The sequence below is a fragment of the Bos indicus x Bos taurus genome, chromosome 6, assembly GCF_003369695.1.
Source record: "Bos indicus x Bos taurus breed Angus x Brahman F1 hybrid chromosome 6, Bos_hybrid_MaternalHap_v2.0, whole genome shotgun sequence".
In the NCBI taxonomy this organism is placed as follows: Eukaryota; Metazoa; Chordata; class Mammalia; order Artiodactyla; family Bovidae; genus Bos; species Bos indicus x Bos taurus.
Genome location: NC_040081.1, coordinates 106092627 through 106115366, shown reverse-complemented (window position 1 = coordinate 106115366; position 22740 = coordinate 106092627). Strand labels below are relative to the sequence as shown.

At 46.1% G+C, this 22740-nt stretch overlaps 1 protein-coding gene across 6 annotated transcripts in view; it reads left to right on the top strand.

The window, feature by feature from the left end:
* HS3ST1 (heparan sulfate-glucosamine 3-sulfotransferase 1) overlaps positions 1 to 22740 on the top strand; it is a 36641-nt gene that overhangs the window by 1096 nt on the left and 12805 nt on the right. Inside the window, exon 1 of one of the 6 annotated variants that reach the window (XM_027545048.1) lies at positions 143 to 290. The exons of the other annotated variants lie outside the window; for them this stretch is intronic. The gene's annotated coding sequence lies outside the window, so the exon portion shown is untranslated. Of the gene's footprint in view, positions 1 to 142; positions 291 to 22740 lie in introns of those variants that run through there. 6 annotated transcript variants of the gene reach the window in all.

Below are 22740 nucleotides of genomic sequence, written 5' to 3'. Positions count from 1 at the left end.
ATAAAAAAGAGAGAGAGAGAGAGAGATGGAGAGGCGAGAGGGAGCGAGAGCTGGGATGCAGGGCGCCGGGCGCGGGGGTGGGGGGCGGGGGGGGAGGCGGTGCGGGGAGTGTGAGGTGTGCTCTGCTCCGCGGAGGTTTGCGAGCTCCGCGAGTCTTCCATCTCCTCCCCTCGGCGAGGCGATCGTCCACGCTTCTTCGCGCACCCAGGCCCCTCTCTCGGGAGGGGATCGCACCCCTCTTCCTCCGCCCTCCACTTTGCAGGACCAGTCGGATCCTTGCTTAGCCTTGCGTGAGTCTCGCTCCTCCCTCCCCTTCCCGGCGCTGTCCGCTGGCTATTTTTATCCACTACTTGTTCAGAGATGCTTTCGGGGGGGATTCTGGGGAGGCGACTCCAAATCTGGTGTCTTCTCGCTCCGCTCCCAGAAGCGGTCCCCTCCTAGCAGGGAGCAGCCGCGAGAAGCGGCCAAGGGATGTAGACGGAGGTCTGGAAACCCGGGTTCCACCTGCCCCGCTTCTCCGCCTGCCACTAGGTGCGGGCGCGGATCCTCGAGGGTCCCATAGCGCCCTGGGGCCGGTACTTAGCTGGCTTTTGTGGCCGCAACCCGTTTACACTCAGGATCCTTTGGGCCCTACTTGGGCGTTATTGCTCTGCAGCCACATTTTACCCTATTTTGTTGAAATGCAATTGCCCACTACCGTTCAAGGGTTAATTTCAGGAATTTTATGTTAAAAAAAAAAAAAAAAAAAGGAAAGAAAGAAAGGGCAGGGAGATAACCTAACTTCTGCCTCCTTGAATTTCTAAACCCCATCCTTTGGCGTTCGGAATTATTCTTCCTTTCTGCTTCCTCGGTACTGATTGGGTGCGACTCGAATAAGCCTGACCGAGTGAAATTCCAGAAGATGAACGCTTCAGCTGCAGATCCCCGCGTTACTCTTTGTATTTCTAGAGCTTAGATTTTTTTTTTCCCTTTCCTCCCATAGGATTGCAGAAATAACATATTGAAATGGCCCATTGTGTTACATAAGATTTTCTCCAGCGCTCGGCAGAGCAAAATCAACTTCTCATGGAGCGTTTCAGGGCTTCAGCGGATCCCTCTAACTCAGCTGAGTTTGCCTGGGATCAACAACTTCGTGACTAAGCACTCTTAAGTCGAAACAGTTCATTACCATGACAGCATACACTGAGGATCCCTTTCTGAGGCATCCTGAGCCTTGCTTTTGCGGCTTCTGATTCAGGCTAAAGCTGCCCGCTGTACAGTGCACTGTAGCTTTAAGATGGGAGATTCTTTGCTTGGGAAACTGGTGAGAAAGTGATACCTTGAACTCTACAGGGGAGAACAGGAAAAGCCCGTGGTTCTAGCTGTGCTGTTGGTGTGCCTTGTGTGAAATTTCAAGTCTTCCACGTTGTTGTTCAGGAGTCCTTTACTTGTATTCTCCCGTGTAATTGGGGATGTGCTTTAGTTCTGAAAAGAAGACCATTCTCTTACTGGAAATGTCCAGCGAGCTCCTTGAAGGGAAATGCAATGTGGAAGCTTTTCTTATGTTGAATTAAAATTTGATGATGGCTAAAAAGAGGCTAGGGAGAGGGACTGGCTAATGTAATGTACTTGATTGGTACAGAGTGGCTTTTCCAGAACAGAGCATCTACCCAGGGTGGTCCAGACCCACAGTGAGTCCTGAGTCATGTTCTGGCTATAGAAGCCAGTTTGGAGAAAGGCATAGTAAAAGGTACTGATGTCCTGGTGGAACTGAGTCTGTATTCAGGATTAGGACTGAGAATTCAGGCTCCAGGGCCTGCTTCTATGCCAGGGTTCTTGTGTAAGAGACAGTCTTGGAGGAGTAAACGCAAGTAGCAACTTTGGTGAGTAGCAGCAGCCTTCTAGCTGCTCTGTGGGAAATGAAGTGACTTTCTGGCTGTTGCTGAAAGCTGTTATTTTCCAGCTGATGTTGGAAAAGATCTGCCTGTTCCCCCATCACTTTGATGTAAGTATCTTCTGTCAACCCCACTAATGGCCCAGGGCTTCCCAGTCAGGCCAACCTTTTCCAGTAGGGAATGGCAAGACTGCTAACTGGATTTGGAACCAGCTTCTTGCCTCAGGACCCTAAGCAAATGCTGTGTCCTCTCTGAGCCTCAGATTCATCCTCTAAAAAATAGAGCTCGAAAGAGTATTATGAGAAAGTGGGAAGATACATGTGGAGAGCATTTGGGCAGTTCTAAAACACTGGTGAAAAACATACTGGGTTAATTTCCTTTTCCTGCAAATTTCATTTGATCTATTTTAATGCTAATTTTCATTTTAGTTTGTGAATGTCTGTGTGAATTACATATTTTAAATATTCAATGAGGGAGAGGATTTCAAGTAATGGGCCAATATCTCCTGATTATTCCACCTGAAATTCACCAGCATCAGGCCTCACTACTTCTGAGAACGATTAGTTTCTTATTTGTAGAATCAGAGGTAAAGTTTTTTGGTGCTTTTTTTTTTTTTAGCTTAATGCATTTTGTATATTAAAAGAAATGTATGTTTCAGGAAGGGCCTTGGTATTGATTAACCAAAAAAGGAAGAATGTTGCAGATTAGTGTTAGCAGTTGGGGAAAAGGGATACATGATCAGTTTTAGAAGATGACCTGGGTCTCCGATGTCTACATCTGTCATCTAACATAAAGCACTGTCTCTCTGTTGCATTTTTGTTATTCAGAATTTGTCCCCAGGTGCTAGTTAAGTGGCTTAGTAGATGCTCAAATAGTAATTTCAAAATAAGTGAATGAATGCTTGAACTGAACCTTCACAGCAAGCTCATGCGGTACATGGGCAGATGGCAACTTTTCTATTTTAAAGATTTGGAACCTGCCGATTAGAAAAGTTAATTAATTTCCTAAAGGTACAAAGGATTCCAGATTGGAGTTGAGGTCTGCCTGTTCTCATTCCATTCTGTTCTTCATCCTGTGTTGCCCTTTCTCCCATCACCACTTAAAATTCTCCTAATCCATAGTGGACTTTTGCATTTTGTAAGGTTTCCAGCAATCAAACACCCTTCTTCTTCAGGGAGGTACCAACCTTCCCTCAGGTTGGCTTAGTAGTAAAGAATCCACCTGCCAATGCAGGTGACATAGGTTCAATTCCTAGGTGGGGAAGATCTCCTAGAGAAGGAAATAACCCACTCCAGTATTGTTTGGAGAATCCCATGGACGGAGGAGCCTGGCATGCTACAGTTCATGGGGTCGCAGAGAGTTGGACAGGACTTAGCCACTGCTGCTGCTGCTGCTAAGTCACTTCAGTCATATCCGACTCTGTGCGACCCCATAGATGGCAGCCCACCAGGCTCCCCTGTCCCTGGGATTCTCCAGGCAAGAACACTGGATCAGGTTGCCATTTCCTTCTCCAGTGTATGAAAGTGAAAAGGGAAAGTGAAGTCGCTCAGTTGTGTCCGACTCTTAGCAACCCTATGGACTGCAGCCTACCATGCTCCTCTGCCCATGGGATTTTCCAGGCAAGAGTACTGGACTGGGTTGCCATTGCCTTCTCCGGACTTAGCCACTACACAACAGCAACAACAACCTCCCCTCATGGAAGGACTTTAAGGGCGGGGCGGCGGGGGATGGGGGGCTCTTTCTTTGTATCCATATCTCTGAGCTCTGAACTGGGGCTCAGCCTGGTGATCCCACCTGAGGCTTGGAATCTCAAAGGACTGACTGAAGGACAAAAGGACAATCAAGCGTTTATTTACCAGTGTGAGTCATGAGTCAAGAGGCGTCAGCTGCAGCCCCAGTGTCTTAGGATGTCCCAGGGATGCTATTCCAGGGGCATCCTTGTCATTTCCAAGACCGGCTTTCCAGCTTCTCATGAATTCCTCGAGGTAACTCATAGTCTTCAAGTAAATTCCTTCTCTCTCGGATTCAGTCAGTCTTGTAACCAGCTGATGTCAGCCTCTCACAATGCATCTTCAGGCCTGCCTTGGGCATGAAGCTTTCTCAGCTTCCTCTACCCACAGGGAATTAAGTTTCATAGCTTTTTCAGGCCCTTAGAGGAATATTTACTGGGCCATAGTATGTCAACAGTTATGTGATACTACCAGAGTTCTAGAAAAATGAATACATTATTCTTCTGAGAAATAGCCTGAACATAAGGGAAATAGGTCCCAGTGGGCATTTTTTCTTTTCTTTTTTTTTTAAATCCATGCTGTGTGTTTTTTGGTAACTTTCCAGCAGGGGTCGCTCACTCAAATGCCTTCAGCAACCCGGCAAGTAAATAGCCTGAGTGAAACAGGCCTGGAGGACAGGCTGGGTAAGGGTGATGTCTTGGCTCTGATCCAGCACGCAAGCTGGGACCTCAGGCTCTGTCTTGCCGAGTATGATTTTATTTTCCAAGATAGGCTGTGAGTTTACAATTTTATGTAGAATTGACTGACTTAAGTTGTGTTAGTTGTTCAGTGTGTCTAACTCTTTGTGACCCCATGGACTGTAGCCCACCAGGCTCCTTTATCCATGGGGTTTTTCAGGCAAAGAAGACTGGAGTGGGTTACCATTTCCTTCTCCCGGGGATCGTCCCAACCCAGGGATGGAACCCACATCTTCTGCACTGGCAGGTGGATTCTTTATTGCTGAGCCACCAAGGAAAGCCCTTGACTTTTAATTGTGTCTGTGTGTGATCAGTCATATTGGATTCTTTGTGACCCCATGGACTGTGGCCTGCCAGGATCCTCCGTCCATGGAATTTTCCATGGACGAGAATGCTGGTGTGGATTGAAATTTCCTACTCTAGGGGATCTTCCCGACCCAGGGATCAAACTCCAGTCTCCTATCAGCAGCTAATTCCGTATTTTTAAAATAATACGATGTGGATGAAACAAAGCATGTCTATACGTAGACCTCCTTCCTCATCTGTACCTGCAACCCACAGGCCTCCAGTTTATGGCCTCTGGGTTCCAGGCACAGAAAAGTAATGGGTGGGACTACAGAGGCTCAGTATAGTCAATTATTTATAAGCTTGAAGCAAGAGTGCATCAGGAGTGTAGTGTAAACAGTGTTCCTGTGAGTTAAATTTTGCGTTTACAGAATTTCTGTTTGCGGTGTTACTTTTTCCTTGTGCTGTAAGCAGCTACACCAATCACATTTATGCCCTTAACACATGTTTATTGAGTTCCAGTCATGTACCAAGCGCTGTTCTTCTCACTGGTGACACAATAGGGGATAAAACAGATGGAAAGCTCTGCTCTTCTGCTTGTCTTCAGTGGAGGAGACAGGTAAAAGCAAGATGGGGAAGGACAGTCCATCTTAGGTCAGACTCTTAGGTACTAAGAATAAAGATAAATTAGGGGAAATGTCAGGGTACCAGGGTAACACCTTTGGCAGAGGGCCAGGAATCTCCAGGTTCAGTCTCTGATCCAACATAACGAAAGTCAGGTCCGACATAAAGGACATAAAGGATTTGAGGATTTGGGAGTTTGGACCTAGTATTATATTCCGGGACTTGCTATTGTGGGTAAACCCCTAAGAGCAGACTCTTCTCTTAGTTTTAATGAGGCCATCTCTTGAGCCCATTCATTGAGTGTCCAGCAGGTGGTAGGTGCTATATTAGGTGCTAGAATCCATTAACACAAAATTTCCAGTCCTCCAGGAAGTTGTAGGCCAGTGTGGAAGACATGACCAGATCATCACAAAAGAGATTACTAAAGTGAGTGGCGAGGGCGAGAAGGGATCACCGTTCAACGGGAAAACCATTGAGTTTTGACACTCAGAATGCTGACATTCAGCATCTTTTTGACTTTTTTTTTTTAAGATTTTTTACTTTTTAACATGGACTGTTTTTAAAGTCTTTATTGAATTTGTTGCAATACTGCTTCTATTTTATGATTTGACCTGTTCCCTGTGAGGCATGTGGGATCTTAACTCCCTGACCAGGAATCAAACCCAGGTGCCCAGCATTGGGAGGCAAAGTCTTAACCACTAGTCTGCCAGGGGAGCCCCCATTTAACCTCTTTTTAATGGACCATCTGAGATGTACCAGGAACAGTTTAGATCTGTGCTTTTCATCATCAATACAATTTTTCTGAAGCTTTTTTTTTTTTTTTTCTTTTAAACCTGGCCATGGCATTTTGTCTGAGAAGGCACTGGCACCCCACTCCAGTACTCTTGCCTAGAAAGTCCCATGGACGGAGGAGTCTAGTAGGCTGCAGTCCATGGGGTCGCTAAGAGTCGTGTCACTTTCCCTTTTCACTTTCATGCATTGGAGAAGGAAATGGCAACCCACTCCAGTGTTCTTGCCTGGAGAATCCCAGGGACGGGGGAGCCTGGTGGGCTGCCGTCTATGGGGTCGCACAGAGACAGACACGACTGAAGTGACTTAGCAGCATGGCATTTTGTATTCTTAACCAAATTTCATTTTGTATCAAGACAATTGAGTCTTTAAAAAAATCTTTTCTAAGTGTGAAATGTACTTAGGCCCTTTGAGACTCTGGTACATCTCCCTCTCCAGTCGACTTTGCCATTGATGGTGACTGTTGTTGCCAGGGTAGCTGCACAGAAGCGAAAAAAAAAAAAAAGTTATTGTTCTTGAGGAACTTACAGTTTAGTATTGGCAGTCAGATAAATGAGCAATTTTTCTGTGTATGAACCGAGAAATGCATCCTGTTTGGGCCTTTGCCTGTGGCATCAGGTAGGCCTGCCTTTGAGAACAACTTCTTTCCAGTCACTCTGTTTCTTTCTTTCATGGCAGTCCTCCTTCCCACAGCATGGTTTTGCAGCCATAATGTTGATCTGGAGTCGTCCTGTCACTTCGGTGGTTCTCGTCCTCCCCACCTTTCACGCCCCCGTCAGAATATACACCAGGTCTGAGCAGGCATCTGGAGCCTCAGGTTTGTTTCTGCCACCAGTTTGCAGAACAGTGTGTCTGGTTCCAAGTAGTTGCTCAGAAAAGGAGCAAGAGGCAACGTTTCTGCCTGGGGGAACTGGGAAAGGTTTCATGGGGGAAAGAAATATTTAAGGAAAGAGAGAGGCTTGCGGAGAAAAGCCAATGAATGGTGATGATACAAGATAATCAAAATATGGCCCCAAGCCATCCCATTTGTCCATTTTAGAGATCCTCAGTGTGGTCAGTCCAGGTAAATAGCTGGCATGTTAAACACAAACCCTTCCCTGAATAGATTCTGGCAGCACAAAAGTACTCTGGCGTGAAAAGAATGAAAATGATTTAAAAAGAATGAAAAAATGGAAAAAGTAAATAACAAAATAAGAGAAAAGAATGAAAATGATAACTCTTAACTTCCGTCTAGAACTTTCATACCCACTGTCTCCTTTTTGTCTTGTACCCGGTCCTTCAAGGGAGACAGGGATCTCTTAGCATTTTTATTTTATATTTAAGGAAACCAAGATTCTGAAAAGTGACTTTTCTTAGATCCTCAGAATGAAGATGGCAGACCCTGGTCCAGAGCCACAATTCTCCACTTGCAGTGAGCAGATGGCTCAAGGTGGAGACAGGTTAAATCCCTGGGGGGCTGAGTAGCCCACATTTTCTATAAGCAAAGGCATGTTTTTAGATTTGAAACATTCACGTCTCCTTTGATTTGTTGAGAACTTCCACTTCAGCACTTTCCGAGATGCATTTTGTGTCTTGATGAATTTCCCCTAGAATTCCTACAGATTAGGTACACTCTGCAGTAGGGTTGTTTTTGTGTAAATATCTTTACTCCTTAAGGAGAGTAAATCAGAGGCCTGTATCAGCAGTTAACATACAGTGGGAGAAAGGTGATTGCAGATGCAGCTGAAATGAAAAGGCTTGCTCTTCTAGCTGTGCTCAGAGAAATACATACTTGAGTGGCACATAGTGAAAGCAGGCTGGCACAGCACCACCTCTGAAAAACTCAGTTTCACTTGATATAAATTCCATCTTCAGCCAGATTTTTCCCAGTGTCCCTGATAGGAAGGAAGGCCAGAGAAGGTGTTAATTACACGTTTCTGGAATTAGGTGTAGGAGTTATTCTCGAAGAGTGTGGCTTTTGAAGTCATGTCTGTTTGAATTTCTGATCTCCTCCTTACTGATGGTATCACCCCGAGAAATAGACAGTTTTTCTGGGTCTCAGATTTTTCAGTATTTTAATGAGGATTAAAGGAGATTACCCTTGTCAAATGCCTAGCCTAATGCTCAAGAAAATGCACATTCTTCTTATGCAGGGTTGCCTGATTTCACAAGTGAAAATACAGGATGATCAGTGAAATTTGAACTTTGAATAAAGAACATATACTCTTTTAGTATAGGTATATCCCGGATACTTCATATTAAGACATGATTGATTGTTTTTCTGGAATTTAAATTTAACTGGAAGTCCTATATTTTATTAAGCATCTCTATTCTTGCAGTGACAGTTGTAGGTGATGCATTTGGTGAAACTTCTAGAGCTGTAGGCAGTGAGAGAGGGAAGAATACAGTCATTTGGAGGTGAAATAATTTAGCCACTGTATGATCCAAGTAGAGAAGGAAGGGCTGTTTTCTCTGATGAGCTTAGCAACAGATCAAACCAAGGCAAACTTACTTGTTTGCGAAAAGAAGCAGAAGAATTGTGGACAAGTCAGATCTCTCCCATCTATGCAGCAGATTATTCCCAGCACCCTTTGGGAAGAAGGCATTTCAACCCTTTAGGCCACCAGGGGAGCAGCCAGTCCACCAACGCAGCACATTATTCAACACAAACATTGCTCTGAGCTCATTACTGCAGGACCGGAGTTGGAACCAAGAGATCCACACAAGGGCTCCACTGAGTACAGTGAAGGAGTGCTTTGTGCTTTGAAAACGCACACTTGCAATTGCTCCCTCCTCGGATGAATCCAAAGCTAATAAAACAGTGAGAGGGCCTTTCAGACTGGCTCCTCCCAAGCAGATGACCTCAGGTTATGAACTGAGGCCGAGATCTCCTGAGGACCGCTGGACTTTGTTGTTCTGAGGATGGCCATGGAAATGTGTTTCCACTTCAGGTAATAACCTGGCAGAAACTCAACAAGCAGTACTTTGGTTGCCAGTGGACTTTTCCCAAGCAGAGTTTAATGCTTTCTTCTATAGTAAGATACTGCTTATGCCAAAATGATGTTTCTGTTGCATCTGAAATTACTAACTCTTCATTTAACTTGAGCTGCTTACGAGCAGTGTGTTTATATGGAATATGGACCAGAAAGGAAGCAAAGTGGCTTGGCAGGTTGCATGTAGAATGACTCAGCCAGAGAGATCTGGTTACATCCACTTTTTTACCTCTTGGCCATGCAACAGGAAACGAGTTATCTCCCATCTCTAAGCCTCAGTTTCCACATCTTCAAAATGGGCATAATTAAAATTATAGCAGATAATTGTTTAGTGCAAATTAAACTAAATAAATAATGTCAAACATTTACACAATGCCTGACTCATCAGCATTAAAAAAAAAAAAAAAGATGCTGTTAATAAGATAATGAAAGCAGTGTAGACTTCTAGATTGCAAACTCAGTGTTATATCACAGAGAGCGTGGATCTCATAGCTCACATTCTTGGGAGACTGTCTGGTCTTTTGCCCTTTGTTTCTTTAGTCTTAATTTATATAGTGTGAGCAAATCTTATTATTTCATTTTCTGGGCCAAAAGCTTAGAAGCAGCAATGCAGAAGGGTACAGCAGGAACCGTCAGGGGAAAACAAAGTACAGAAAGAGAAGGGAAGGAGGAAGAACCCAGGAAAGAAGGAGGGAAGAGAAGGGAGGAGAAGCCAGGACAGAAAAGGATTATGAGCAGACAGCGGATTAGTAGCCCAGGGAAATGCTGTGGCCTCTTGTAGCATGAAGTCCCTGATTAAATCCTATCCAGACACAGTCATTTAAGTAAATGTCACTCCCTCTCCCTGTCCCAAGGCTTCTCAGGATCTGGGCTTAATACCTATGACCTTGAGGGAAGGACATACAAATTGTAATGGTGGAACTGGAAAAAATGTGGAACGTGATAGAACTAGAGAAGTTGAGGCCTTTCTCCCTGCTCTGAGTCAGCACGAAGTCCTAGATGACAGCTGAACACAAGGCAACCCAGTGCCATCTGCTGGAGACACCGGCCACCATGCCCCTCACGGTCCTCCGCATGATGCCTGGAGTGGGTCTGTTACTTTGGCTTTGGTTTTATTTCCATTCATTACACAGGAGCTCTCTTTACTTTAACTTTATTTTTTCTTGGGGTATAGCCAATTAACAATGTTGTGATAGTTTCAGACGATTGGCAAAGGGACTCAGCCATACACATACATGTATCCATTTTCCCTTAAACTCCCCTCCCATCCCAGCTGCCACGTAACATTGAGCAGAGTTCCATGTGCGGTACAGTAGATCCCTGTTGGTTATCTGTTTTAAACATAGCAGTGTGTACATATCCATCCTAAACTCCCTAACTATCCCTTCCCCTCATCCTGCCCCCAGCAACCATAAACTCTTTCTCTAAGTCTGTGAGTCTCTCTCTTAAACGTGGGCTCTTATTAGAGAGACTTTCGGGTGGCATCTCTCCTGCCGTGCTTTCTCCCTGTGAAATGGTTCCTCCCCTCCTGACCTCTCAGCCCCATCTACACACACATCAGAGGAACTGACCTTTTCTGGGGGACAAGTCGGTCCTCAGTTGTTCAGTGAGGCAGGAGCATCCTTGGGGCCAGAGCATTATTGAAGATCACAGAACCACCCCTGCTCCCGACAGCACTGCATTATTTGAGGTTTTTGACATTGGAGAAAATGCTTTTGTTTTTCCCAACCTTGACTGTCCTGTTTAAGAGCATTGCATTTCCTCATGGACCTTTTGGGCTCCCCTGGTGGCTCAGTGGTAAAGAATCCACCTGCCAATGCAGGGAACGAAGGTTTGATTCCTGTGTTGGGAAGATCCCCTGGAGAAGGAAATGGCAACCCACTCCAGTTTTCTTGTCTGGGAAACCCCATGGGCAGAGGAGCCTGGTGGGCTACAGTCCGTGGGGTCACAAAGAGTCAGACACGACTGAGCAAGTAAGCAACAGCAATAACCTGGACCTTTTGCTGGTAGAAACATTGGTTAATATATGTAAAATACCCATTGGAAAGTCTGGTACTGAGTAAGTGTGTATAAGGCGGCACTTAGTAGTGATTATGAGCTTTTCTTGCTGGTAAGCCTGATCTTGTGTGAAAAGCAGATTAAGAATGTTACTAAGGCTCTAGCTGTGTATCCCCACCCAGACCACCTTGTCCTTCGCTGATCTGTCCAGGTGGGGAGAAGCCCAGGACGACCCCGGCAGCTGCCCTTAACCTCCATTTTCACGTAGGAAGGGAACAAGGTTGAGGGACTCCTAATCAGGGTAGAAATCTTTCTCAAAAGCCTGCAGATTTCCCTGTAAAACACAGAAGTTTGAAAGTTAGTCACTCAGTCGTGTCTGACTCTTTGTGACCCTATGGACTATGCCCACCAGGCCCATGGAATTCTTCAGGCAAGAATACTGGATTGAACCCAGGTCTCCCCATTGCAGGCAGACTCTTTACCAATTGAGCCACCAGCAAAGCCAGATTTCCCTGTAGGTCCCCTTATCCAAAAGTTTGGTCACATGCACACAGGCCAGAACTGCGGAAGGAGAAACTAAGGCACAGCCATTTGAAACTGTGGAAGAGCCAATTAATCAAACAATAAGCCAATTAATCTGGGTCATCCAGAATCGATCTCTTTCACCTTTGAGCAACTACAGGAGACGTGAGGGAGACTCAGGTTCGATCTCTGGGTCGGGAAGATCCCCTGGAGGAGGGCATGGCAACCCACTCCAGTATTCTTGCCTGGAGAATCCCCATGGACAGAGGAACCTGGCAGGCTACAGTCCATGGGGTCACAAAAAGTCAGACACAGCTGAAGTGATTTAGCATGCACAAGCCTTTGAGCAACAATTACACTTATGTTTGTATCTTGCAATTGGTGATGTATGCTGCTCCTCTCTAAAACATCTTTGACTACTGTCTTCAGCCAAAATGTAAATCTTATATTCTTCTGGTTTTGCTTTTCTTTCCCCCCTCAGCTTCATAACTTTTAAAACTGTTTGCAATCTACAGTATTCTCTATGTTAATTTCTCTAGCTCTGACCCACTGTGCAGAACACAAATATAATCTGGTCCCGGCCCTGTCCCCCGGTGCACAGTGTCCCATGGAATCCATGGTTTACAGCATTGGTGTTTGAGTACAGGACACTTAAATGCAGATGAGCTCTGGGCCCAACTACATTGCTACATCACAGTATCCCTTTGGGCAAGGTTATCATTTCTGCAAACCTCACATACTCTTCATGATTTTTTCATAAACTTATTTAATGTTTAATCTGTTCCAGTAGATTAAATCACAGGAGGATGGAGGCTTTGTCTGGACCCCCCAACCCCTAGATCAATCCCGAACCAGGGTGTGGTAGGCATTGTCACCCAAGAAATAACTACTGACCAAAAAAACTAAGGACCCCAACATATTCTGTTTTATTGATTTGTCAGGATTAAAGGCAGTGGTGTATGGAGCACATTTAGTGTTCATGTTGTTATTTAGTAGCTAAGTCACGTCTGATTCTTTTGCAACCCCGCCTGACTGTAGTGCTCCAGGCTCCTCTGTCCATGGGATTTTCCAGGCAAGCATACTGGAGCGGGCTGCCATTTCCTACTCCAGGGGATCTTCCTGACCCAGGGATCAAAGCATCGTCTCCCCCATCTCCTGCATTGGCAGGTGGATTCTTTACCACTGAGCCACCAGGGAAGCCTTAATGCCCGTAGTGGGTTCTCCAGACCTAGCTGTTAATAATGCAAGTAATGTTGCAATTCCAAGTCCCGCAGCCTGGTGTTCGCACACTACTCTTTCAAGCCTTGTCCCTTGCCGTCCTCTGTTCTGACTCCCACCTCGTGGTCTGCCCACAGGACTCCCCACTGTTTCCCCAGATGAATCAGGACCGTGGGCATCCCCACCCTTTGCCCGGGCTGTGCTCCCTCTGCCAGCCCCGTCCCCTTTCTTCTTAGCTCCAGACTCTTGTCTTTCCCCCAGATCTGTCTTGGATGCTCTCCGCCTCCCACCTCCCATCCAAAATAATAATAATAATGCCTGTGGCAGCATCCTACTGTCTGTCTTTAGGTTCAGAGTAGGGTTGCACTCCCTCCCCCTCCCCCACCCCATCTGAAGGTCAGATGGCCTTGGGACTTGCTGCGGGCAGTGAAAGTGACAGGAAGCACTGTGTCACTTCCTGGAGCTGGAAGGGCCAGCTGAGGTTCTATGCACATTCTCCCCGCTCTGGCCCCAGATGGCCGGCGCTGTCTTTCTAGGTCTCTGAGACCCTCGAGTGAGCAGAGTCCTGCCACCAACCCAAGTGGAACAAGAAGCTGAGGGTTGGAGGTGCTGAGATGCAGGGTCTATTCTCGGTGTTCCCGGCTCCTCTGGCGCTGTGACATTGCTGTAATTGACATGGGCTTGGCTGCTTCCCGCAGGAAACGCCTGCCACGGGAGAACAGGATAAACCTCTGCTGTCAGCTCTGCACCCGCTCCTGCCTGGTCCCAGATCTCAGTGCAGGATTGCGCAACAGAATGTGGATCTATGCGCGGAGAAGGCAGAAAAAAAAAAAAGCCTGCCTTCGCAGCTGCTGGAAGTGAAAGTACCGTTAAACAGAAACAGGAGTCTTTGAGAGAAGCCTGAGGTTTTAGTCCAGATTTGTGAGTTCAGATGGGCAGCTGTCGGTGGTGGTCCATCAGGGAATGAAAGTGACCTGAGTCGGTCTCTGGGTAACATCAGTGCCACCTGGTGCTTTGTTTTCTCATGAGCCCTCTGGTTGCAGGCAGCCCTGTGTGCACCAGCCTTCCCCCAGCCTGGCAGCCCCTGTTCCAAGGACTGCTTTACATTATTTAGTCTTGAAAGTGGGCTTCCCCCGTGGCTCAGCTGGTAAAGAATCCATCTGCCAATGCAGGAGACACAAGAGACGTGGTTTCAATCCCTGGGTCAGGAAGATCCCCTGGAGGAGGAAATGGCAACCCACTCGTCTTCTTACCTGGGAGATCCCATGGACAGAGGAGCCTGGAGGGCTACAGTCCATAACGTGGCAAAGAGTTGGATATAACTGGGCACACATGCACACACACACAGTCTTGAAAGTCAAGCTTGCCTTGACCTTACTCTGCTCCCAGCCACGCTTCCTGGCTGTACAGATTCCAGCAGAAGCTGCAGAAGGGCTCAGGGTTGGCATGGAGCCACTTAGGAGGATGCCAGTTACACCAGCCACCAGACCCTGCTGATTGAAACAATCTTGTGTTCAGAATTGCCTTCACCTGCCGCCTTTTCTTACTTGAAGAGTTCTTTACAGTCCTCTGCAAAGATGGTGCCAAGGCTAATTATCTCATAAACGTTGTCCTTTAAAAATATTAGATTAAGAGCCACTTTGTGCTCTTTATTCTGCTATTTTCTTTGTTTTCTCTCTCTCTCTGTGAATGGCTCTCAATGCTCAAAATTTTCTGCTTTCCCTAAAGAATACTTTTCCTTACATGTCAGTTTTTGGAATGTTGCGATTCCTTTCTTTACTTAGGACCATTATTTAAGTAGGCTAGATGTTATAAAAATCTGAATTTTAATTGCTATTATTGTCCTTTTACTTCTCTTTTCAAGCTGATGTCATCATGCTACTGTTACTCTGGTATTTTTTAACTCCTTTGTCTTGAGGGTTTAACCTTGTATCAGGTGAGCTAAAGTGTTCTTCCTCAATATCTTATTTGAATCTTACAGTCACTCAACAATGTAGGAACCACCTCCTTTTTTGCGTATGTGGGTGCTTAGTTGTATCCAACTCTTTGCAACCCCATGGACTGCAACCCATCAGGCTCCTCTGTCCATGGGATTTTCCAGGCAAGAATACTAGAGTGAGTTGCCAGTTCCTTCTCCAGAGGATCTTCATGATCCAGAGATTGAACCCGCATCTTCTGCATTGGCAGGCGGATTCTCTACCACTGAGCCACACCTGGGGAGCCCCCTACTTTCTTTAGATGGGAAAAATAAGACCCAGAGAGATGTGTGACTTTTTTCATGATCAAATAACTAAGCCAGGATTTAAACCCCAGCAGATATCAACTCACTTGCTTTGATCTTCCCACACCATTCTATTTATTTCTCTGTTTATATGCTTTACCCTGGATGTCATTTTAAAGCATATTGAACTTGGTTTTTGTCCTCACCAGACTTCTAAGTGTTCCCTAGGTGTTTTTTCCATGAAGTATGTCCCAAACTTCCTCTTCCTGGCTTCCTTTAATTTGCTAAAATAGTGTTCATCCCAGATCCTCCTCCGACTAATTGGGCCAAAAGTGTCTATTTTCCACATCCATCTTCCTCTGTCCACAGTGGGCCTCTGGGGGCTGTGGAGGGACCTGTCTCCTTCTTGTATCCCTGACCAGTGTCCAGAAGGGACCTGTGCTCTGGAGACCTGGTATCCCTGTCCTGAGCAAACGATGTAGTCTCCTGGATGGTATCTGAGAGAAGAAAGAGGGTAATGTGTGTAAGAAGAAATCTTGAAATTTAATTTAGTGACCCACATTATTAAATGTCTTTCTTCCTGTGACTGTAAATACTTGTGGAAAGCCAACCAGAAATGTCAGCATAATCATCAATACCTCATTTAATGGGAACTGTTGAGCTTGGGCCAAGCCCCTCATTTGCCCCAACATATGGGACACCAGATGCTGAAGAGTTGGTACTTTTGAACTGTGGTGTTGGAGAAGAGTCTTGAGAGTCCCTTGGACTGCAGGAGATCAAACCAGTCCATCCTAAAGGAAATCAATCATGAATATTCATTGGAAAGAGTGATGATAAAGCTGAAGTTCCAGTACTTTGGCCACCTGATGCAAAGAACTGACTCATTGAAAAAGACCCTGGTGCTGGGAAAGATTGAGGGCAGGAGGAGAAGGGGATGACAGGGGATGAGATGGCTGGATGGCATCACCAACTCGATGGACATGAGTTTAAGCAAGCTCCAGGAGACGGTGAAGGAGAGGGAAGCCTGTAGTGCTGCAGTCCATGGGGTTGCAAAGAGTCGGACAGGACTGAGTGACTGAAGAACAGCGAATGCTGGTTTGAGTTTGATCCTAGTCTGAAGCACAAAGCCAGGGCATCAAGTTCACACCAGCTGATGGGGAAATGAAGGTGATTGTCAACATGGGAACTCTGTGTGGCTCAGTGACCAAGATGGCTGTAGTGATTTATTCTTTGACATCTTTGAAAATGTCCCTTTGGAAATGCATTGTCATAGAAACATCTCATAGGCAAGACCTCAAGGTGTGTGTTAGCTTCCCTAGTGCCTTGATTGTCTTGAGAGGATGTAAAAGTTGCAGAAAGTCTTAAAAACCTGGTCTGTCATCAGAGCTCCAACACAAAAACACACATGCATACACATACATACAGATTTTATGTAGCAAATTCCTTTCAGAGGATGAACCTTCATGATGTGTGTGTGTGTGTGCTCATTTTTTCCAGGCAGGAATTGTGAGGCCGGTGGCCATTTCCTACTCCAGGGGATATTGCCAACCCAGGGATCGAACCCACGTCTCTTGTATCTCCTGCATTGGCAGGTGATTTTTTTTTTTTTTTTAACCACTGATGCCACCTAGGAAGCCTGAACCCTATTGAAGTCCCGTCAAATCAAGTTGACACCATGAAAGAAGGAACAATGGAGAAGTTCACACGCAGACTCCTGTCTCTTCTCTCCCTCTCCCAACACCTTTGCTTTTTCCTTCTTGTTCACTAAGACTTGGAGGAAGAAATTCTGCCTATTATTGGGACATGAGGACTCATTCCCACACCATTTTCCCGCCTTTGGTTTTGACAAACAGAACAAACTATTTCTAAATGTAACTTTGTTACAGTTCTTCTTGTCTCTTGACACATTGATATGACCAAAATAATTTGATGTTGATGTATGTATACCCATCATTCTGTTGTCTGTGAATCTTTATGCTAGTAAGCTGTGCATTCATGGCCATTTCTCAGCCCTAACCTCAGTGCAGTTATCACGTATGTTGCCTCCTCTCTCTCATCTGCCCCCGAAAAACACCCTATACCCCTGCATATACCTGAGTTATTGGAGGGAAGGAACAAGGATGCAAGCTGTGTCTTTTAATTCCCCAGGGCCTGAGACACAGCAAATCCGTTTAGGTCTTGGCTGGGTTCTGGGTACGCTGGGCCAGCTGATGATTGTGTTTTGCACTTCCTACTATTCTTTAAAGATTGCATCTTCACTGATTTAGGAAGAGACTGGATGTTATGTGTGATCAGGACCAAGAAGCGGGACCCCTCTGGCAGCCCTCTGTCCTTTTCTGTTGTCTTAAGGAATTCTGCTCACTCCCAAACTACCCTCCCAAACATATCTAAGCAAAAGTCCTGAACTCAACTGCCTCCATCCAGCCCAGAAGGTGCTGAGGCTCACCCTTTGGAGTTGGGTGTGGGGGAAGGTTTATCCCATGACACACAACCCCTCAGCCCCCACCCCAGCTGGAAGGACTTGGTCTACTTTGTATATTTTCCTTTCATTGAGAAGCTTTTATATAATGCTATTTTTCTTCATCTTTTTTTTTCCCCCTGGGGGTGATGAAACCTCCTTCAGAGGGTTCCCCTCTCCTACATATCCACCTCTTAATCAGGTCCTGGTTTCATTAATATTTGTTGATTGAATGCTGAATATGATCTGAATAGAACCAGAGCAACAGGTAGCTTGGGAGACCCTACACCTGTCAGTACAGGAGACATAAGAGACGTGGGTTCAATCCCTGGGTTAGGAAGTTCCTCTGGAATAGGAAATGGCAACCCACTCCAATATTCTTGCCTGGGAAATTCCATGGACAGAGGAGTCTGGCGGGCTACAGAGTCGCAAAGAGTAGGACATGACTGAAGTGGCTTAACACACACACACCCTCAAAGGGAGTCCTTCCTGCTAGAAGCTATATGATTTTCCTGAATATCAAAAGGACCTCAGAAGTGTAGAAATTCAATATACATTGCTCCCGTTAGCCTATGAAATGGAAAGCTGATGCCAAGTGACAAAACATTATTAAGATTTATTTTTAACAGTGATTGTTTTGTTTAGAATCTTGGATAATAGTGTCTTGCTTTGACAGACAAGAATGTTTCTTAATTCTCTAAAGCCTTCATATTATAGATGGATATAAGAGGGCAGATGTTCTGAGAATTTATGGTCCAATTGTTTTCTTTTGTAAAAGAAGCTTAAGAGTATTTCTGGGTCTTGGCCAAGGTCACACAGAAGTCAGGACAGAACTTGGGACTAGACCCCAGCTCAACACCCTGCTCGCTCTTGTGTATGGGTCCTTTCAAGCCAAGACGACTTTGTGGAGATGCATTTTATGTACCTGAAATGATCGGTGTTAGAGAAATTGATTATCTGGATTAAAGATGGAAAACAGAGTTCTGCCAGGGCTGATGATCACGTTTGGTGAGGGTTTCTACATGCCTGCCTCTTCTTGGTGCTTCGTGTATGTGGTAATACCTTCTTTAAGCCTCACAGCAATCCTATAGTATTAATACCGTCATCCGTGCATGTTACATACAAAAACAGAGCCCACAGTGGTCACATGACCGTGGTCACACAGTGGGAATAAGGGATGGAGCTGGGGTTCAAACCCACACTGTTAATCACCAGCTGGCCCCTCTGAGCTCGTCATTCTTGAAGATTCCTGAATGTCTCCCTCAGATGCCAGATTGTTTCAGATACATTATTTAAGGGATAATAAATTGAAAATATTTTTAAACTATAAACCACTTTGCAACAGTATGCAGAAAGAATACGTGATCAGGCTGACGATGGTTGAACTTACTGTATAGTATTGTAGTTAATCTGAAGATACTGAAATTTATCACAAGCGATAACAAAAGATCACAGAAAAGGTTGTGTCAAGTGCAAGATCTAGATGTAGTTCTTCTGGACCGATTAAACAGCATTTAAAGATTCCAAGATGACTGAGATAATAAGGCAGATGCTTTCTGTTTAAATTTATTATAGATAAGTTCAAGCTCGATTCAGAGGCAAATGAGACAGTAACTCATTTTGTAAAACCTGAAGCTTTAAGAATAAGGAAATATTTAACTTGAATAGTATTTAAAAAAATTTTTTTAAAGTAAGGGATGAACAGAAATCACAGTTCTGTGTGTATGTGTGGGAGGAGGGAGAAAACAGCTGCTAACTTTATTCAGTACTGTTACAGGAACAGCAACAACTCAATTCCGAAAAGGAAAAAAAAAAAAAAAAATCACAGACAATGTAAAATTGAAACCAGCTATGGTGCCGTGCTTTAATTCTGCCCATGCGTGTTTCCCCCTCAGCAACTTGCAGTCAGGGGTATCTCAGTCCTTGCCCAACCCTGGTGTCTTTCAAGGTCAGTACTGAGCTCACACTCAAATGTCTGTTTTTAAATGATCACGTTAAACCAAGAACACGCATATCCAAGAGGAGAGACAAAAACAAGCTCTTGGACCAAGAGTGAGCAGTAGTTTCCAAGATTTTCCATTAACGTGTCCCAACTTGGAGTCTGTGAGTGGCGTTTCTGGGACTCAGGCTGAGGAATTTTTCCTTTGTTCTATTGCCAGGGCTCTTTCCCCTCCCTGTGCTTCTGAATTTCAAGTTGTGGCCCCTACGGGCTCCTGCAGTCTCGTATCATCTGCCACTTTTCCCCAAAGACCTTACCTCCACAGCCAACCCCAGCACGGGCTGAGTCCCTGCCCCCTGCCCAGCCCTGATTCTGCTGCAAACTCTTTCTGGGCTGATTGTCCCTGGGGACTTCCTGCCAAGCAGACCCCAAGCCTCCTCCTGGATTATTTCTGGCCACTGATGTTGATTCCTTTTAGTGCAATGATGCCAGGCCCTCCCTGTCTTCTTCCTGTGTGGCTTCTCTCCCCTGCGCTCTGATACAGCGGTGCCTAATCCCTGATCACCCTGGACACCGTAATAGGTTTCCTTCCACAGGTATCTTCTACATTACAGGGTGCTCTGAGGGCAGTGACGGGGTCATTTCTGTGTCCCCAGGAATTCCCCTCCTCCACGGGATCACATTTTGTTGGAACTCTTCACTGTGACCCGTCTTTCTTGTATGACCCTGCACGACACGATTCATAGCTTCATAGAGTTACACAAGCCCCTTTGCCATGACTAGGCTGTGCTGCATGAAGGGGATGGAAGCATCATGCTGCTGCTGCTAAGTCACTTCAGTCGTGTCCGACTCTGTGCAACCCCATAGACAGCAGCCCACCAGGCTCACCCGTCCCTGGAATTCTCCAGGCAAGAACACTGAAGTGGGTTTCCATTTCCTTCTCCAATGCATGAAAGTGAAAAGTGAAAGTGAAGTGGCTCAGTCGTGTCTGACTCTTTGCAACCCCATGGAGTGCAGCCTACCAGGCTCCTCCCTCCATGGGATTTTCCAGGCTCGAGTATTGGAGCATCATAGGTGTCTTGTAAAAGTGTGAAGTGATCACCTGTGGGAAAGCATAGACCTGAGGCATCAGTCTTTGCAGACTTGCCTTCTAATCCTTTCATTTAAAAAAAAAAAAATCTTCACCTTTTTGAGCATCCATAAAAATCAAGAACTTTCATATAAGTATCCACAATAGAGTCTCAAAAAATCCAAAGATCAGATGACACTGGTCCCTCTTCCCCAAAAACACCAGCCAGAGTTATGGCAGCAGCTTGCTCATTACACCGCCTGTGTACACACGGGGCTGCTTGCTGCTTTCCTTCGCCCCAGCCACCCAGTTTCCAAGGTTCATGTCACCTGCCTGGATCCAGGAGACCGTGGTGTGCCACCCTGGGAAGACTCACCCAGTGGAAACAGTCCCAGGCAGACTCTTTCTTTCTTCTTTCCCCTAAGGGCTGTTTATCAGCCCTGGTGGCTCAGATGGTAGAGAATCTGCCTTTAATGTGGGAGACCTGAGCTCGATCCCTGGGTTGGGAAGATCCCTTGGAGGAGGGCATGGCAACCCACTCCAGTATTCTTGTCTGGAGAATCCCCAGGGACCAAGGAGCCTGGTGGGCTACTGTCCATGGGCCATGGGGTCGCAAAGAGTCAGAAACACCTGAGAGACTAAGCACGGCATAGCACGTGAGTGTGCTCAGCAGCTGTAACAAAATGCCAGAGGCTGGGTGGCTTAAACAACGGCAAATATTTATTCTTCACAGCTCAAGTTCAAGATGCGAACAGATTCAGTTCTTGGTGAGAGCTCTCTCCAGGTTGCAGATGGTTACCATCTAGCATTGGGGCTTCCCCGACGGCTCAGTGGGTAAAGAATCTGCCTGCAATCCAGGAGACACAGACGATGCAGTTTCGATCCCTGGGTTAGGAAAATCCCTGGAGGAGGAAATGGCAACCCACTCCAGTATTCTCGTTTGAAAAATCCCATGAACAGAGGAACCTGATGAGCTACGGTCCACAGGTTCACAAAGAGGCAGACACGACTGAGCGACTAAGCAAGCAAGCAAGAGCATGCTCAGGTGGCAGAGACAGAGCACGAATCTCTCTCCCTCTTTTCCCAGGGATGCTCATCTCATTACGGGTCTTATCTTCAGGACTTTATCTAACTCTAATTACTTCCCCAAGGCCCCATCTCCAAATATCCACCACACCAGAGACAAGGGCTTCAACCTATGAAATTTGAGAGGCAACATCATTCAGTCTATCCAGCCTGGCTCAAGAAATGAGACAAATTCACCCTCCACCTTTGTGTATCCAGGGGAAGAATTTACTTTGACTTGTATATATTTATTTTCAGTGGCAACTATTCTAGGGCTCCGTGACCCCAAATAAAGGAAACACAGGTTCCCGTGTGTTTGGGGTTCGGTGCATGGGTATCAGCAGACGTTGCTTTCTGATTCATTTCAGCCCCTGCACCCTTGACCTTGGGGCTCTGGTCCTCTGTGACCTGTGTCCTAATCAACAGGGATGCAGAAAGGACAGGGGGTTCTTTGGCCTCTGAAGCTCTGTGTCTCTTTCCTGTCCATTTCCGGGGAAATGGATTGCATGGGTGCTGGCCATGAGTGGGGTGATGAGGACTGTCCACCTCATCCAGGGACGTTCTCACAGTCAGATGGCACCTGTGGGGAGATTGGCTCATACCTGGAGCAGGAGCTGAGCCGTGCGTATCCGAGCGCACCGAGGCAGTCGAGATCCTGTCTCCCGTCTGCTGGCACGGCCCCCTTTTCCACTCAGCTGCACTGAGTAATAAGAGAGGCCCCGTCCGCCCTCCCGTCATGAAGCTCAGCCTGTGCCAGTGTGTTTCTGCTTCTAATGAAGGATTTATTTAGGTCACCACTGCCTCCTGTGCACAGCACCACAGATTAAACATGAAGGGGGTGGAGGGGTCCTCTTCATCCCTCCTGCACACACCTGGCCACCTATCATTCAGGCAGGGGGCCTTTCTGGAGGACCCTCTGCGAGCCCCTCCCCAGACAGAGAGCCTGGATCGCCCCTGTGTGCCACTGTCCTTTCTCCTGCAAGCCTCTGTCTGGTTGAGTCACTGCAGTACTTTGGATCATGAACAAATGCGTTTGACTAATTATCATCCTTGATTCCCATTTATATCACACAGCCTCCCCCCCTTTTTTTTTAAGAGACAAAAATAGCTGCCACGATTGAAGGGCTTGCCATCGGCCAGGCAACATGGCAACATCGTAAGCACCCTCATAGGCTGTTCTGTTTAATCCTTCCAATAGTGTACGTTGGCCAGGACATTCGATCGAAGGCTCTGGGTTTT